This window comes from Myxocyprinus asiaticus, chromosome 17 (genome assembly GCF_019703515.2).
Source record: "Myxocyprinus asiaticus isolate MX2 ecotype Aquarium Trade chromosome 17, UBuf_Myxa_2, whole genome shotgun sequence".
NCBI lineage: Eukaryota > Metazoa > Chordata > Actinopteri > Cypriniformes > Catostomidae > Myxocyprinus > Myxocyprinus asiaticus.
The window spans coordinates 20,015,263-20,035,806 of NC_059360.1; positions in this window are offsets into that span (position 1 = coordinate 20,015,263).

A 20,544-nucleotide genomic window follows, 5' to 3' on the forward strand; every position below is an offset into this window, starting at 1 on the left:
TCCTTTGTCCCCTCTGACCCCCTTGTTCAGCAGCTGCTTGAAGAAAACCAGAGGTTGGCCCTTCAGTCTGGAAATCCCCCTACATTCTCCAAACCCAGGACAGTATGAGAGAAATGGTATACTGTGTTGACAATATATAACATGGGGGCTTATCTTATGCAGAGCTTCAGTTTTAGCCTTCATATTCTCCTTGTAAAAGTTTCTGTGGGGGGTTAGCACTGGATGGTGATTGATTGGTTCTGCACACCGTTTGTTTAGGTTGCCCTTTTTACAGTTTACTGCTTCTCCACTTTAAAGGCTATGCACTCTTCCTATGTTTCACTTCTTTTTTGAAGTGTCGGCAGAAAATGGAGAGATTCTCCTGTGTGTGCTTGGCCTTTTGCCACAGTACAAAAAACTGTTAAAAAAAAACAAAACAAATAAGGAAAGCCTTAGTGCCTGAATTTTGATAAGATGTTAAGACTGGTGTTCTTCAACTATGAGCACGTTTGGCTAGTAGACTTTTATAAAAATAAAGTAGCTAAAAACACACTATTCACACTCTGTTTAATTAATTTAATTTGTCTACTAACAATGTCCTACAGTGGATAAGCATCCATCACATGAGGAGTCAATTTTTTAGAAACCATAATTTTTTTCTGGTCCAACAATTATAATTTCCACATCTCAAATTATGTATTTTGTGTTGTATTATTGTGTGGTGGAAATGTCATTTTAAAATGTTCTGTACAAAATGGCAGACTACTCTGTCCTGCAAAGGCTGTTTTCATTGCCAGTGTTTTATGTATGGAAAAGACACACAATGGGCCTCATTCATGAAACACGACCAGAACTAATTTTTGTGTAAATCGTTTGTAAAGCTGTTCTCATGTAAATTATCGGATTAATGAAAGTTTTTGTATTTTTAAAATGTTAGTTGGTAGGAACAAAATTAACACCTGCTCCTGACCATGTGTAAATCTTGTGTAAGACAGCCTAACATTTTGTATTCTTTCAGGCAAACTGACATGACTACATTTTGATAGAAGTTAAATGAAATAAGTAATGAAAAAATGAACTAATAACTGAATGAGTGAAATTAACCTTAAAAATGTACATAAATTATTTAAAAAGAGGTTTGTTGTTTACATATACAGTATATATATACAGTATATATATATATATATATATATATATATATATTTATGGAGTATATTAGGGGTGTTAAAAAATATTGTATCATATTGTATCGTACGATATGATCCAACGCTCACGAATCAATACCATACGTATCGTACAATACATAAACACATTTTAGTGTAATTGAAATCAAGCAGCACAATAATGAGTGCTGCGGAACAGTCTCCTCCCCGGAGAGGCGGCGCTGAGCGCTTATAGGAAAAGAGAGAAACACACTTACCGTACATAGGCGAGAAGATCGATGGCAAATGCCTAGTAGATTGTACTGTAGCGGTACAGCTTGTCCAAATTGCCCAACAATGGTGTCATGTCCCGGTGCTACAGTACATCAAACATGTCTGTAGAGCCGAGGAGGGCGGGGCCGGGCTGGAATGAGACACACCCGGTCCCCAATCAGCCTGATGGGGCGTGCAAGGGATAAAGGCGGCCGGGGACGACAGTTCGAGAGAGAGAGAATTACAGGCAGCTGTACTGTGTGTTTTTGGTTGTGTGTTTTGTTTAAATTGTTTATTAAATTATTATTTAAGTTGTCAAGCCGGTTCTCGCCTCCTCCTTTCCACTAAACCCCCTTACAATGTCGTTTTATTTACGCCGATATCACCGCACAAATCGGTGGATTTGTGAGGCACAAACAGCAGCAGTTAGTTAACAGCCGCATCTCCCAGACAATACTGAGCATGACATGCACAGTAAGACCAGGGGTGGTTCAAGACCATTTGGACTGGGGGAGCCAGGGTGGAGCCGGGTGTGCTTGTAGGTGGGCAAATGTATTATACCTTAAATGTTCCCTGTACACATATACAACATAATTTGCTCTTTTAATATTTGCAGACATGCAATTTTTAAAGACAACCAAAGAGTCACCAAATTTGAGTAAAACTTTAAAAATTTGAAAATATATAAACAAACAGGCTCATGACAAATGTTTTAATTCACCCTAACATTCTTGTTTTACCCACAAACTTTAAGCCATGTTACCATGCTGTTCTTTAGAATGACTAATGCAGTAAAATTCTTGGGTAAAATTAATGATAGGCTGCATCAAGATTTTAGGTTAGAATTTAATCAGTAGGCTATAATCAGCATGTACAGGTCTTGTAAATGGTCACCATTTCCTTTAAGATTCTTTTAAGAATTTTTAAGTACATTTTTGGGGGGATTTTCTCCCCTTTTCTCCCCAATTTGGCATGCCCAATGTGCTCTAGGTTCTCGTGGCGGCGTAGTGACTTGCCTCAATCCGGGTGGCGGAGGACCAATCTCAGTTGCCTCCACGTCTGAGACAGTCAATCCATGCATCTTATCATGTGGCTTGTTGAGCACATTACCACGGAGACGAAGCACATGTGGAGGCTCACGCTATTCTCTGTGGCATCCATGCACAACTCACCACACGCCCCACCGAGAACGAGAACCACATTATAGCGACCATGAGGAGGTTTACCCAACGTGACTCTAACCACCCTAGCTACCGGGCCAATTGGCTATATTCACATATAACGAAAAAATCGGAGGTGTACGCAGTGTTTGTGAATCCGGAGGAAAGTTTTCGTGAAGGTCCATGTTACATGTAAATTACTCCCAATTTACTCATATATTTATGAAAGTTGCATAATTAAGGCCCAATGAAATAATATTTTCACATTTGTTTTGCATTATTTGACAAAATTACAGATTTATTTGAAATGACTGACAATACAAATATTGTGTTGTATTTATACAAGAGATATTTACTTAATTGACTTTGTTTTCTTCACACATCACATCTCATAGTTCACCTCAAGCATGCTCTTCACTGGCACTTTTGTCTCCAAAAGTGACTTACTTTTTTACATACTTAGTAACCAATACACTAACTTTAAAAAAAATGTTTTAAATTAGTTGTACAGTCTGTAGTGCAACAACAACTCGTGACAGCCTTAATTTGTATTAAAACTTAAAATGGGACTTAAAATAGGACTTTAGGACTTAAAATGAATAATATTTTTATGACATGTTTTTATATTTCAAGATTGAAAGTCTAGGTCAGAAGGTGTCTTAAACTACTATGTACTTATGAATTTCATACAATGTATTTATTATGAATTGTACTTACATTACAAGTACCTGCATTTAGTTACACTGTTAACCTTACCACTAATCCTAAACCTAACCCCACCCCAACCCAACCCTTACCCTAAACCCTAACCATACCTCAACCTCAGTAGCAGCAAATGTGAATCTTGTGAGAATTTACACAATAAATTCATTGTATTCTACTATATGTACAGTATTTTAATGTTAGTACATAGTAGTTAAAGACACTATAGAAAGTGGGATCGGTAAAACAATAAAATGATACATAAAAAGCATTTGAAAAGTCTAAACAAAATGTCAAAATCTGCTAGTTTTAATCAAAATCAACCCCAGGGAGAAAAACGTCCAAGGTGATTAAGAAACGCCCATACATTGTACTTATAACACAGCCCTAAGACTCTAAAGCCCTTAAAACCTTCAGTAACCTTTCTAAATCTTTGTGCAACTTATGTGTGCTTTTATCTGTGTTTGTGTGCACATGTTCTTATGGAACAATGTAAAAGAGTGTGTTGTAATAATTCATTTTCCGTGCTCACATATAGTCATTGTGAAATAGCTGGGGGGCAACTTTCTCTTGAGAAAAATGAAAGCATTAAACTGAAGGACGATTTCTGGCTGGAAGACAGTCTCATTGGCTTACATTTTTTATGAGAACAGCTGCTCCAATCTCTCCTCTGTTCACAGCCGGGTTTGCTTAATCACACAGTTTATCCCTGCAGCCCCACTGACAAAGGCAATGCTGGCAGAACAGCAAGAGGCCTGAAAGAAAGAAGAGAGAAAGAAAGAGAAGCAGAGCGACAGATAAGGGGAAATAAGAATCATACCTGATAAAGATGTTCTAGGAAAAAGTCAAGAGTAGGAAGATTTTAAAGCCAGAGAGAAGGTGAGGTCTACAACAGGTCCTGCTTTACATCTGTTGCATATTTGTAAGATAGAGTGACTTTGCCTCAAACATGGATAAATGGAGGAATAAAGGGAGAGCAGAGCTTGTTTTTGGATGGAAATGGTCCAGGGTGATAGACCAAGCATCTGCATGTACAGTATACACAGAAACCAACAAATTTTGTACCATTTAATATTACATTTAATCCAAAAAAAAAAAAAAGTGAGAATAAGCCCCTCACATTGACTTGTGAACTGGCCATAATCAATAATACATTTACAGTTAAGTCACAAAGCTTGGGTGTTCTGGTTGGTTAAAAGGGTGTTACTATGTGGTTGCTAAGGTGTTCTGGAAGGTTGCTAGGTGGTTACTTACTGGCCCAAATAAAAAGGAATTATTGTTGCAGTTATGATTATGTCTGAGCATACATTTTTATTTTATGTAAAGGATTTACTGAACAGCGTGTCTTTGCTAATTAATCAAATAATCCATGTAAATTGAGTTAATAACCCACTGCATTACATGATAAAACAATTAGATCAATGATCTTGACAAGATGGAGCCAGCACTGAGCTCTTTATTTTTAATAACTGGAGTTTATTGCCATGCCATCTCATGGTCACAGAGGGCATTCGGCCCAGGACAGAGAAACTGGAGAGTAAGAGTGTGAGGATGTCTGTGTCTGACCACAGGGCTGACAGACAGGCCACAGGACGGCCGTCTCAGCACATCAGGGTGTAACAGGAGCAGCTGAAAGCTGAGACGCAGCAAGCCTTTGCATGAACCCACAGGGATGCCCATCCCCTACGGCCAATTACAACACTGTGCTGCCAACAGCAGACTGAATAATGCCCTGTACCTGATAACATAGTAAGGGTGTTTCTTCAGCTATTGGCACTTTTGGCCCTATGCACTTCTAGAATCTAAACTCCCCTAAAGCACACTTTACAAATTCCTATCCATTAATATAATTTGTCCAGTAACAATGCATGTGGCATAGGAGAAATCTCTCATTTTTGTCATGAACATTTCCACTTCAATGTCATTTCCTTTACATCTCAAATTATATATTGTGTTTGTGATAGAAATCGGTTATAGAAATGACAGTAATGGAAATGCCGGGGGCCTGGGTAGCTCAGTGAGTATTGAGGCTGACTACCACCCCTGGAGTCACAAATGCGAATCCAGGGTGTGCTGAGTGACTCCAGCCAGGTCTCCTAAGCAACCAAATTGGCTCGGTTGCTAGGGAGGGTAGAGTCACGTTGGGTTAACCTCCTCATGGTCCCTATAATGTGTGATTCTTGCTCTCAGTGGGGCATGTGGTGAGTTGTGCGTGGATGCCACAGAGAATAGCGTGAAGCTTCGACTTCGGTCGTACGAAAATGTACAACTCACTGCATACAGTACACCAATCAATCACATACGCTATCCTCGTCTCCTTCAAAAACCCTCCTTTTTTTCTTCCATCAGACACAAAACGTTTTAAAATTACGAAATATCTCACGAACACATGTTCTGAACTCATACTCAAAAGGGCTTTTTACATGACTATCTTAGTTAAGTTTAGGGTCTGGGTAAGGTGTTACACTTCTTTGTTAGGTGTTACACTTCTTTGTTAGGTATACCTTTGTGTTGACACATATTGTTTAGCAAGAAAGAAATCAATTATAACAAAACATTGGGGTCTTCAAGGACAAGATGGAAGCTTACAGTATGTAAGTCATATGTTCTCTTCTGCCATCTCGTACCATTCTTACGATTCTCATCTGATCTGGTTGAAATGGTATACTCCTTTGTTTAGCTAAGGCTAATTTCATAGCTAGCATATTATGTATCCTGAATGAACACAGTTAAATCGGGTTTTTTTGTTTTGTTTTTTACAGCCTGATTGAAAATGACACAAAAATAATTATAATCTAAGTAATATTTACCTTAATTATGGGCCAAGCACCAAATGTGTTGTGACACCTATTGTATCCGTTAGTATTACTTTTATTATTATTCCCCAAAAGGATTCTATGGCAGCCCATAGAACCGTACATAGGAAAATGATTACATCTGGCACACTGATAGGGGTGGGCATGAAAAGTCCCCATAGCAAATTTGGGGCCTCTAAGACAAACTCCATAGTGCCACCACCAGTACAAATACTCACTTTTCTTTTGTACCGTTTGTCCTAGAGACACCATTCTTTTTTCTTATTTTTTGGTGTCTGATAACTCTCCACCTGATGATTCAAATGAACCCCTTACTTTAAAAGTCTGCCCATTACAGTAGCCACCATCTTGGATTATGCTGTTTGCAGTTTAAAAGTTTCACTTCCTTCAAACTTTGTCTGATTTGTCCAAACAATGTATTGAAATTTTCTCCAGACTGAGCAGCACAGAAATGATAATACTGAATTTTGATTTTCGCCTTTGCTTAAAAGTTACAGCATCACAAATTTATCAACATCAATGTGAAAATGGATTTAGGCTGTATCTCAGGAAAACTTATCAAAACTTGGTATGCTTCAAGAGGACCATGGTCTGAGAGCACATGCAGAGGTTTGCGACAGCGCCACCTATGGGTCAAGAATAGTAAAAAATTGCTTTTTTTGCCTGTTACTTTTGAACTGTATGTCCTAAATTCATTGGTAGCTGTGGATTCCTTAGGTCAAGCAGATTTCAACTATATCAGTTTTTTTCCCATATCGGCCATTAGTAGTCTTTACTCATAATCATTAGTTCACATAAATTATTTCTAAGTTGTTTAAGTTGAATAAAATTAATATTTTAAGTTAAACATGCAAAAAATATATAACAAATATAACATTATTTATCGCTACTTAAAATCATTTGTTAATATAAGTAATGTCTTATAATTTAATTACATTTTGATTTTGAGATTATTGTATTAAATACATTGTTTCAACAAAATTGGAAGGGAAGAAATTAAACATTTCAATATTCTAATGTATTTTATTATTGACAGAACATTGCAAGGTAACACTTAAAATTTTTTATTTCAGCAATAACAAACTTGTCAAACAAAAGGCAAGTAAAAATAGGCATTAAAACTGCTTGGTAAAAATTCCAACTTGTTTGGAGAAGGAATATGAATGCACAGCATTCAACAATATCAAAAATCAAAATCAAATCCCTTTGTCACTCAACCACATACACAAGTGCAACAATAGGTGAAAGTCTTGGGTGCCGTTCCAAGCAATATAATAGTATGACAATTAAACATCTGATTTACATAACACAATTTACCCATCTGTTACACAACACAATATACACCTAATAATATACAATATACAGTATACACAAAATAAGACTGTATACAATAAAAACACACTTCAACCCCCCCCCCCCCACCCCATGTAATCAGTGGAAATACATATGAAGTGTTGTGTTGACATTCAGCTGTCGGTTGATAGTCAGTTGCCAGTGTGTTATTAAGAGAAGTATAAAATGTGAGTCCAGTCTGAGGCTAAAAAAAGTGCGGTGCTGAAATATGTCGCGAGCGATCAAGAGTTTAAAAGTCTGATTGCTTGAGGGAAGAAGCTGTCATGAAGTCGCCTGGTGCGGGTCCTGATGCAGCAATAGAGCCTGCCTGACGGTAGCAGTGAGAGCAGCCCACGGCTCGGGTGGCTGGAGTCTCTGATGATCCTCCGAGGTTTTTTCACACACCGCCTGGTATAGATGTCCTGGAGGGAGGGAAGCTCACCTCCGATGATGTGTCTGGCAGTTCGCACTACCCTTTGCAGGGCTTTGCGGTTGAGGGCGGTGCTGTTGCCGTACCAGGCAGTGATACAGCCAGTCAGGATGCTCTCTACAGTGCTGGTGTAGAACCATGTGAGGATGTGGTGGTTCATTCCAAACTTCCTCAGCTGTCTCAGAAAGAAGAGGTGCTGGTGAGCCTTCTTCACAATGGCCTCAGTGTGGATGGACCATGTGATGTGGACACCGAGGAACTTGAAGCTGCTGACTCTCTCCACTGTTGCTCCATTGATGGTGATGGGACTGTGTTCTCTCTCTTTTCTCCTGAAGTCCACCACAAGCTCCTTGGTCTTACTGATGTTGAGGGAGAGGTTGTGCTCCTGACACCAGTGTGTCAGAGTGAGCACCTCCTCTCTGTAGGCTGTTTCATCATTGTCATTGATCAGATATACCAACGTCGTATCATCAGCAAACTTAATGATGGCATTGGAACTATGTGTTGCCACACAGTCATGTGTGTACAGAGAATACAGGAGTGGGCTGGGAACACAGCCCTGCGGGGCTCCAATGTTGAGGGTCAGTGATGAGATGTTGCTGCCCATTCTAACCACCTGGCATCTGCTTGACAGAAGTCCAGGATCCAGCTGCACAGCGAGCTGTTTAAGCCCAGAGCTTCACATCAAGCTTGGAGGGCACTATGGTGTTGAATGCTGAGCAGTAGTCTACAAACAGCATTCTCACTCTGCTCAAACTGCTATATCATTGTGAATGACTAGACACATAAAGACATGCATTAAAACTTGATACAAGCCTCTAAAACTTTCAACTTGACTGTAGAAGGACAGAAGAACTGTGTTAACTATATCATATCAACCGAGCACTAATATGCAGCCCTGAGCATACACTTTTGCATCTTGTACTGTAGAACACAAGTGGCTGGACATTTCTATCCCTCATTAAACTTAAATCAGTTCTTACATGATACAAAAGCACCTGTTCTCCTGACAAAGGAGAATTAAACCACGTGAGGCTTTTATGTTGTATTTTATCAAACTTGCAAAGGTTTGGTCTGACCTATATTCACCCCCTGAATGTGGCTGCATGGCGTGCCATGGAAAAAACAAAAGCAGCCATGGCTTCTCACAGCAGACTTGACATAGCATTTCTTTAAATTGCAAGCTGGTTGTTCAATGTTTGTAACCTGGGTTTTAGTTCACTGTGGCCCAACATGAGAAGTACCTGTTGGATGAACTTGGGGTAGTTGAGATGCAGTGCGTATGCAAGTCCAAACAGAATGCACATAGCTTTTGGCAAGTCTTGAATGTTGTCCATCATGACTTCTCCCTCAGTGATGATCTTCAATGAGGCTGGACTGAGATGGAGGGAAGTTGAACCAGGGACTCGTTGCTCATGGCATTTGCGCCCATGTAGTATGCATCCTAACCATTCGGCTATCGGGTTAATTATATTAAACTATGCTCACAGGTTATCAAAGACAGGAACTATCAAATAATGGTGAAAATTCAAGATTACGCCATCATGGTCCTTTTAGATACTCTTTGAGATAGTATGAGGTTATTTACAATGCATGCTTTGTAGAAGTGTGTGGGGTTGTCATCAAGGACAAGAATAAGCCCTCTGAGCACCAGTTATCGAATATCAGTTGGCTCTTTAGTGTTTTGGGGAGTAAAATGACAACACAAGTTACAAAGCTAGAATGACAAGAAATGAATGGTCTATAAAAAGCTGAACCAACCAAGCACAATTTTGATTGTATTGTATAACAAATATAGTAGCACTTTCTGTGACATGTTGTCACTACATAAGCTGTGAAAAACAATGGCATTCCATTATACAATGCAAGTGTATAATGGATATGGACCAACCTTGGTCTGTTGTGAAAGCTGGGTCAACAGCTGCCCAATGTTCCCTCTCTTAAATTGAAATATCTCAAGACAAAGACTGTGCGATCGATGCTTTCATAGAATCCCTGCTCGAGGTTCTTGCCCACAATCCAGTTGAACTTCATGTACACCTGAAAAATACAAAGAAAAGTATTACATTTCAAGACTAAATAATAATGTGGCTGGGGGCACCAGCGTGAGGTGAGCAATCAAAATTGATCACACTGCACTAAGTGATTTCTTCTCAAGTTGTTTCCTTTGCACTCTCCCTGAATCGTGTGTGCATCTCAATACTGCCCTCACCAGCTCTGCAGGGCCAATCACGCTCATTTGATGGTGAAATTGTCAGTCATTAGCTTTGATTCTCAAGATGTCAGATTCAGAGGTAAATTACTACTCAAACTACTCTGCAACAGCTACCTGTCATTGCCAGCACAAAGCTCCTCCTATTGTACAGTCCAAGCCGACAAACCGTTCATGCCAAAATTGTGGTGAACCCTGTGGCGTGAATAGCAAGGGTTGATTATAGTGTTCAGTGTAGTCTGTCTGTTAGGCCTACATATTCTCAGATAAAACAGAATAAAAATTATTTGCAAACAAACAGGATAATGTTCAATGAAGTGGTGTTTTGGACATAATCTGAAATCAGGGAATGTAGTTTGCAACAGTTCCCTGTGTTCTGACACTTTGCAATCAAGGAAATGTATTGACTCCTCAGTGTGCCTTGTTGCTACAGCCAACTCAACAATGTCTTTGAGGAGCATCAGAATGTTCCATGCATTTTCTCCTTCAGGTACTTTATGGCCAATGAGAAGTGGGAGCAGTCTGATTAGAGCCCAGTTCTCATGGCCAATTCCACCTATGGTCCCTTTGGTAGAGAAACCATTGGCAATGGGCTGAGGCTGGTCATTATTGTCATTAAAAGCATATGCAAATATTTTGATAGCATGGTTCGGTGCTTCTAAAGAGAAATATTTCTTAGAAATCATGTCTGAAATGCAGAGCAATAACTCAACAGGAACAATGCCTTCCAAAAGGTCATGCAGGATGTCGGGGGGCGGGGGTAAACATGAACAACATGAAAGTGCTCCAGACTGTCAGTCAAATCACATCCTTCTTTCACACAATACTTTTTAGCCACAGTGGGATCCTGATGTACCTGCCGGTTGTGAGTGTCTTTAGTTTGGGGTTCAAAGGTGCCTGAACATACCTCCTTTGATACATGCTCCCAACATCTAAACATATAGACCGAGTTGCTCCAACTAAATCAGATCTTGATGAGAGGATGGAGAATTTAGCATAGCCATATTCTTTTACATCAGAGGCTTTACATAAAGAGCAAGCTGAATGGAGTGGAGCGTGGACCTATATTTTGATGGCACATTAGCTATCACCCAATACACTGCACTCATTTTGTGTTTCTTCTTTGATGTCCCTAAAGGCTTGGACACTTCAAATTCATCTGTGTAAAGTCCAACAGCGATTCGGAACCCCTCCCCTTTAAGGAGGTAATTTTCTTTACAGTATGAACCAACTCTGTATGTACTGTACTCATGTGGCAAAGGCTTTTGTACTGGAAGAGCTTTGTCTAAAATGTCTGCACTGTTCAACATTTTCTGTAGCATTGCATTAAGAGGAACATATACAGCACTAGATTTTTTTTTCCTCTATCAATAATATAGTCCATTGTAAAGTTTTTACTCCCATATGCTGTTCTCCTTTTAGTGGTTGATAAAGAGCCATCCTCGCCACTAAATCTCGTTATGACATTGCTCACTGAGGCAGCCCTGACTAACTGTCTCACAGTTGAATCATCTACATCTGTGTGTTGTTTCAAAATGCCCTTGACTGAATTATGCAGCAGTGGCTGGGACAGTTCACATATCTCTAAATGCTGTTGTATGACTTCTTGTACATAACTTTCTGGAATATGAAGGATGGTTTGCATCTTTAAAAAAAAAAAAAAAAAAAAAGAGCTGCAAGGTTGTGCTCTGTTTCTCTAGATCATGAAGCTGTTCATTGCTGGAATCCTCACTGTCCTCTAAATCAGGGGTGTCATTTGGAGGCATATGTTCTTCTTGGGCCATTTCGTTAGTCACACTACCAGAGACAATTTCTGGCTTGAACATCCTCCAATTGTCTGTTCTGTGCTAATTACTTCTATGTGCATTAAATGTGGAGTACACATTATTATGAAAGTTACATCCTTTATATGAACACTGGATTCTGTAATTAATATTTAAATGTGTACTGCAGCGATCTGGATAGCGCACTAAATTTGCTAGTTCCAAAAACTCACGGACGTGATCCTCAACTGGACGGTCCCCTTGCTTAAGAAGCAGAATTCTGACAGCCGCTAGAGCCATGTGGGTCAGTTCTTCTGTAACGCATGGTTGCTGAGATGAGATATGCTGGATCTAAATGCAGGCTTTTAATGAAGATGATGATAATAGTGAAACAAACAAGAATTGACAAAGAAAAGCAAAACTAGACGGTATATATATACAGTATATATATATACACACACAAGGGCTAACGAGGGAATGGAAAACAGGTGAGAACAATGGGGAACAGATGGCAGTGATGAAGGCAGTGCATGATGGGAAACGTAGTCCGGGGGAAACACTTCAAAATAAGAGTTCTAGGAAACACGAGGGAGACAAACTGTGACAGGTAGATGTAATGCGCTGTCCGGAATGGCTTCACTCAGCCAGGTTTCCATGAAGCACAATGCAGCAGAATTTGCAAGGTCCTTATTTTTGCAGGTGGGGAGAAGTAATTTGTTCGTTTTGTTAGGAAGAGAGTGGAGATTCGCTAGATGGATGCTTGTCGGAGCTTGATCAGTGCGCCGGCTCGCATCCCTCACTTGCGTCTTTTAGCGCGCTTGTACAGCACTGCTGCTACTCTGACTAAAATGTCCAACAGAACATCCTAGTAATCAAAAACCGGTAAAAGATTGTCTGTCATGTGCTGCCGAATATTCAGCAGCTCGTCTCTGGTAAAACTGTTCTGAAATAAATTACTAAACACAGGACAAACGAACAAAAACAGCAAAAGAACTGGAGAGCTCCATACCAAGGCAGCCATCCGTGGCGCCATCTTCTAATAAATAAAGAAAAAATATTTCAATCTTTGTTGAAAAGTCACATGAATACTAAGTTGATCATGGTGACTGCAATGGTTGGCTGTGATTCCTCTAAGCTTGTGGTGCATTATGTTGTACACTGACCTGTGGAATGGAAAGATGTAGGTTCAAATCCATCCTGAGGTGAATTTTTTGTGTGTGTTTGTTCTGTATGTCATATGTACTCTATGTGTTTTTTGTGTTGTGTTTAGTGTTGTGCAATCCTTGCTATTTCATTGCTTGGCCCCGTAATTGTGGCATGCAGCTATATTTTTCTTTGTATTCCTCTAACATCACATATGTCTCATATTTGATGTCAAGCATGTACCTCAGTGACACTTTTGTCATCTTGGTTACCTAGTACGCTAGCTGTTAATAAAGTGTTATTGTTGGTTGTGGTGGAAATGACACCACAAGTAAAAAACTGACAATTTATGTAAAATAATAATAATTCTCACACAATAAATATGAAAATTGTAATGTTTATTTTACTCTTTTTAGATTATTAAAGTTCTTAAAATGTAATAATTCTTGATTTTATGCTGGATTTTCACATTTTAAGATAATAAAAAAAGTGTGTGTGGGGGGGGGGGGGGGTGGGTTTACATCTTTTAGTTTTAATATAAATCAACCCCTGGGACATTAAAGTGCCCATACAGTAGTTCAAGAAACACCCATAAACTCTGACCATTCTCTGTGAGTATTTGTAGACAACCACACATCCGGATGCACATCCGGATGATTTGTTATGAATGCACTATGAAAGAAATAGATCAACCATGATCCCTCATAACTGCCCTTCATATGCATTACACACACACACACATTCACTGACACATTATCTTATCTGGTTACTGTATGCAGGCCCATGCAGACTTGGTGGAGACCCTGAGGTTGTAAAGCATCCTGGTATCATGGCTGTGTTTTATTAGCTTTTTATTGGAGATATTACTCTACCAGTCATTACACAGCTACTTATATCAGATATGCATTGAACCATACTCTGTTAATCTAAAAACTTGTGTCTGGAGTGGCCCAACCTACATCAAAGAGAAAAGGCTGACTATAGCAGTAGCTTATTACTAGCCTATGCTGGTCTAGTTGGTCTTTTGCTGGTTTCCAGGCCTGACTAAATTACAAGTGCTAAAACCCCTCTAAAACAAGCAAACCAGTTTTTTTTTTTTTTTTTTTTAGCAGGGTACTGTCTACATACTAGGAAGCTGCCTTCTAAGGCAGTTAGCATGTTGCTAAGCTAACAGCGCAATACTCTGATAAGCTTAAAAATACATAACATAAATATTTGGTAAAATAATACATTTTGAATTACACTGAACAGTTTTTTTAAGTACTATTCAGTATTAAATGAAATACACATTAATTGTAATCTACATTTCTCTCACCTTGTTCTGCCATCTTGGAATGATTTTTTTCACTCTGCACATCACATCACATTGCATTCACATTGAAATGGGATTGTAGTTAAGGATACATGTGAGGCATGCCTTAAAATTTGAAAAGGTTTCTTTTGGAACAAGCCTAATGTGCCTAATGCTGACTTCATACAGTAGGCATATCACTAGATTTTGGAATAAAGCAATTGTTTTCAGAAAACTTTTGATTGGTTTAGCCTTTAGATGCATTTCACAGCCTTGTGAATTCATTTAAATACTTTTAGTGCATCTGTTCTGAACACTCTTCAGCGGATTTGGTGAAAATTGGACAATCACTTCGTGAATGGGTGGCTGAAATGTGTTGTCTCTTAAGAGCGGTCTGCTCTCCCCTGCCTCGCGGCTAGACGGCTGCCCTGGCTGCCGGTGGTGTAAAAGCTTATTTAGAGAACTCGGCTGGGATGCGACACAGGTCAGGCTGAGAAATGTCTGCAGCAATCTCTCCTCACACGTGCTCTCTATTTCACCCTGTCTCTCTCTCTCTCTCTCTCTCTCTCTCTCTCTCACACACACACACACACACACACACACACACACACACTAAGTCTGTTTGTTATAAATCTCTGGCTATCAGGTGCAGTGCCCCTGCTGGCACTTTTACGAGCTCAAGCGCTGGTGTCTGTGGTTGCTGACTGCAGCGTCACAGTCTCTGAACTAGGGATGGGCGGATCGATCCTAAAGTATCGATACTTCCGATACTGATGTTGTATCAAAAATATCGACCCTCACATAAAAATATAGATTTTAAAAACAATTTTTAAATAGGGATATTATTATTTGGTTACCATGAACATGAACAATAATCATAAGCTTCAAAGTGAAATAAAAAGGATTAGGCTATATTAGCAAATACTTGTGCAGGATGGGAAATATTTCTTCTTCAGCTCATCTTAACATGCATGCTGAAAGACACAAGCAGACAAGGGCTTGCGCCGTCACAAGGCTTGTTCAAACAAGAGGGATCAGTGCCTTGTAAAGGTCAGGTGACGTTTACTGTGAGAGGCCATGAAAGTGTTTAATGGTTTTGTTAGCATATTAAGAACGGAAACTTAAAGGGTTAATGCACATCTTGTCAGGTTTGACGTCAGTCATGCCGAGCGACATGGGTTTTTGCACGCCATGTGACTAATCGCACAAAGTTTGAATAGAGTTGCGAATGAGATTTAAGAGTTAAAATGAAGAGGAAGATTTTGAAATCACTTCAGAAGACTTGGAATATATAGTGCAGGAGTATTTTTATGGTACTTTTTTGTCATCTTGGAGATTGACAGTGTCCGTCCCCATTCACTTTCATTGTTTGTAAAAATGATTAAAGAATTTTCATTTTTGAGCTATTCCCTGTAATGTTAACATAATATAACTATTGTGGTGTTCCAGTAAAGATATGACTTCATGATATGGTTATTGAACTATACATCAACTCTGCTTGGCACAACCACTTACTGGATTGCTATGCCTGTATAGGAAGGTTGGTTGTTTAGAAAAAGCCCACATGTTAAGCTTTTGAGGCTTTCAAGCTTTTCAGAGAGTTTTAGTTGTTGATTAAACTTCATATTGATGCCGTAGTCTGCCGTGTGAACTTTGTCATAAGACTGATTAATGGCATTCTTTGTGAGACAACACAATGCTACTCTTAAAAAAAAAAAACAAAAAAAAAAAAACACTTTAACAGAGGCATATTTCAGAATGATAGCATTTCAAACCATGCATGATGTGAAGGCTTTGCAGCTTCAAAGGAACATTCAATAGTGTTACCTTTGAAAAAGTGGGGACTTTTTGAAACTGGGCTATAGGAAGCTGGCGTGGAGCCCAAGTTCTTGTTAGCTTGTCTTGGAGTCAACTGCCAAGCACGCACACAGATGATTATAGAGATGAACAGCTATAAGCTCCATATTTTACGAGGAGGAGTGAGTGAACTCTAAAGTAGGGAGCTGTCTGGGTCGCAGTCAAGAGAATCACACAGTAAGAAAACTAAATGGGTGTAAAGGGATTCATGAAGCTTATTCTGGATAAGGAGCAAGGATTCCACTCATCGCTCTTCCTTCCACCCCAGGGCTTTTGTTTAAACACCCTTCAACACCCTGCGACAATAAGGTGACACACTGGAGTAGTGAATCAAATGAATGTGAAGACTGCACATTTTCTGAGTGAAGGGATATTCTTGGTTCAATACAAGTTAAGCTCAATCGACAGCATTTGTGGCATAATATTGATTCCTACAAAAAATATTTTGACCTGTCCCTCCTTTTCTTAATAAAAGCACAAATCTGGGTTACAGTGAGGCACTTACAATAGAAGTGAATGGGGGCCAATTCTTAAATGTTAAAATACTCATTGTTTCAAAAGTATAGCCACAAGACGTAAACAATATGTGTGTTAATATGATTTTAGTGTGATAAAATCACTTACTAACCATTTCTATGTAAAGTTAAAGCAAATTTTTACAACTTTGTTGCCATGATGATATAATGTCAACAAACCCTAAAATGACTGTAAAAATTACAACTGAAACAACTTTAACTCAAATAGTTTTAACAGAGGAATTAATGTGTTTTTATAAAATTATAAGCTTCACATTTCTATCTTTAAACCCTCCAAAAATTGGCCCCATTCACTTTCGTTGTAAGTGCCTCACTAAACCTCGATTTGTGCTTTTTTTTTTTTTTTTAAAGAAAAGGAGGGACGAGTCAAAATAATTTTTGTGGTAATCAACATTATGCCACAAATACTGTCAATTGAGCTTAACTTGTATTGAACCTGAAATATTCCTTTAAGGGGGAAAAGGTACTCATAAAATATGTGTGCACAGGCAAATTTAGTCCTTATAGCATGTACAATACACACGAGAAAGTTTTGGGATTGATGGTAAAAAAGTATGTTTTGGGTGAGTAAACAATGACAGAATTTTAATTTTAACTGTTCCTTTAACCTCCTGAGACTCGAGCGTGGCTGCTATGTGCATTTTCCATTTCCCTTTTTTATACGTAACTAGTAGCACCTAATAAACATGCAGAAATTTAAAACAAAAATTAATGTCCACAGATGTAGACAGCAGGACTAAACTGTGAAATTTTAAATAATTTAGCTATAGAATTTTTTTTATTTATTTTTTTTATTGTTTACTATGTTTCCAGGAGTGTTGGTTATTCATGTTTTTAAGATGTTAAAACATTACAGCTGATTTTCTGTAAAGCTGCTTTGAAACAATGTATATTGGGAAAAGCACAAATAAAAAACTATACAAATAAAAATGATTTGACTTGATTTGACTTTTATGTTACAATGTTTTTTTCTACTTTTGCAACGAAATCTCAATGTTCTTTCTTTGCACTGTCAAACAAACAAGTGATTTCCAGTGCTGAAGCATTTTACCAATCAGAAATTAGCATTATAAATTTGATACGATTTTGATCTAATTAGTGCATTATATACTCTGAATCTAAGTACAGAGTACCATTGTCCCATGTCTGCCAAACATGTTGAGTGGTTCAAACATCATCTGCAGCCTGAAACTGAACTTTTGATAAGAAGTTTGGATTGAATGCTCTTGGCTTCATAGAAAAGCTATAGGATGCTCCCTTGCTCCCTATTTAGTGAATGACTTAACCTCCAGTGTGCTGTCTGTCTGCACTGGTCTCAGAACAGTTTGAAATGCACCGTAATTTCATCCTAACTCCACCAAAAGCCTCTGAAAGCAGCATTTTTTTCTCTCAATGTGAAATGCACAGTAAATATAGGATTTCTAATGGGAACCTTGTGCTATTGTACATGATAGTGTACATTGTGTTTAACAGCGTGGCATTTCTTGATTAATCACTCAGATTTAAAAAATGGCATATCGGATGAAACTAGAGACTCTAATCTTTTGACTCAAACAAGTTTCAATGTAAAAATGTAACCAGGTTTCTTACCAGATGTCGTTTTGTTGGTGTTTCTCCCAAAAACAAACTCTGCTATGATCGGCACCATGTTGTTTTATCACATGACTCGATGTGTCAAACGTTTAACCCTTTATTGACAGCCCAGAGTCTCCTGAACTGAGATGAGTTGGTTTAAATGAAATGAAATTATGCATTGCGTATATCGAAGACAAAATACACTGTCCACGCATGTGGATGTGGTGTCGCACGAGGTTAAGCATTCAGAAGTGACAACCGTATTTAGATGAAGTGTGAATGTGGCATTGTGAGAACAAAGGATGTGCACTCTTGCACCTATTTTACATTTTGCTAACATAAGATAAGCATACATTTGTACCAGTTAATGATTCATATAATCATATCGCTGAGCACAGATTAGATGCAGCGGAATTCCTTCTTTGCCAAGCAGATCACTCCCAGTGCCAACTACTTACATCTCTCTACAAGCATTCTTCAAAGACATGCTTTTCCCCGACACTCAAACAAGAATCCAGAATAAAGTTGCTCTACGTATAGATATGTGTGCAGTTGAGGCTGTTTAAACATTTTTAGATCTTTTTTGTGTGACCTTGCATTAATTTTTTTGTGATGGATATTGGATGGAAAATGAATAAATATAAAAGGAGATAGGAGAGGGATAAACAGAAATGTTGCTATATCCTGACGGTTGACGCAGTTTAAAGCATTCCCCACCATTAATGGCACTAAGACAAAAATAAACCATTTTCAAGTATAAAAAGACGCATACAGCTGCGTAGCAACTAGGCAGATTCTGTCTTTGATTTATTCCTAAGGGGAAGAGAGAGGACGATATGTGAGCAGGGGAAACTTGAACCACGAACCAGGAAGATTCAAGCTCTCCACAGGAAATCAATTTATTTGAGTGGGCAGTCCAGCTATTAATAGGAAGACGTTAACAATATAACAAATTAATTGGCAAGATTTTTTGTAGAAGAGAGCACTCGGGAGAACCCAAGTTTGTTCACCATAGTTTTTGGGTTGGATGGGGGTTTTGATGTTTTTGGGCTTGTACAGATTTTAATGAGATCTCACAGCGTTTTTAAATATTTAACAATTCCTGGAGTAGCTCCTCTATCTGCTGTCAGGAACACCCATTGCAATTACGTCCCAATGCCATGAAATGTAGTGTGCAAATTGATTTTTGGCTCATTTGTATATCTGTGTTTACAGTGTTCTTGTAGATGTTTATAAAGATGTATGTCCCCATGAATGTAGAGATTCCACTTTTTTAAAAATGCACATATATTTTGCCTTCTTTTATATAAACAAGGCCAGCTCAAAAGTCAACAAGTGCATTTGATGAAAACTGTCAAGAACATGTCCGGGTCATATTTTGTTCCAAAATGGAACTATAAAGCCTATTTTTAGGCACATTAAGGCACTTTCTTTTTTTGCATTGCAGTATTATTTTTATGACAATTTAGCATATTTCCCCCCTAATTCTCATTAATGTCATACAAAAACATTCTCATTACTATAATGACAATTTATTTTAGATGGTAAAGTGTGTATACAGCTTGGTATTGTTGTATTGTCTTTAATCAATGCTCCTGTATTTAAATAAAAAATAATAGTATTACAGTATTTTACTTTAATACAGTAGGCTTGGGATCGATGCCTTTTTCATGCATTGATAATCGGAAGATTTTCCCGTTGATTATCGATATATATATATATCGGGATTTTTTTTTTCTCAGATATAAATAGGTTTGCTCGTTGCACAATAGTCTTTGTCACTTTAGACGTATTTCTCAACACAACATTGGTAAAGAGTGAGTGGCAGGGTAAATTAAAGGGGGTCGCACACCGGACGCATCTGACGGACAACAAGGTGTGTTCTAAAATGAATAACTATTATTTATTTTCTACAAAAGTACGCACACACCGCCAACGCTCAGCGTCAACATTCTGAAGTGCCACGGAGCTCAACTCACATAGTTTTCCATTCAATTCAACCCAAATCATTATCAGAGGAGAAAGATTATTTACTCTTAGCCATCACTTCATGAACTATTGTGAACATGTATCTTTCATAGAGCCTATTTTCAGTTACAAATATGTCGTTTTCTGGTTTGACAGCTTGAATGAAAGACCTGTTCAAGGCTACATAGAGAAATTGCGTAACAAACATCGGTACTTCTAATCGTTCAGTTTGCGCAGTTTTACTAACCTGCAAAATCAATGTCACTTTGTTAATTTTAGAAGAAGTACAAAAACCTTTGTTACTTTGGACTGCCATTTCCTGCCCCGCTTCAGCTTGTCCTGTGTGTGTGTGTGTGTGTGTGAGA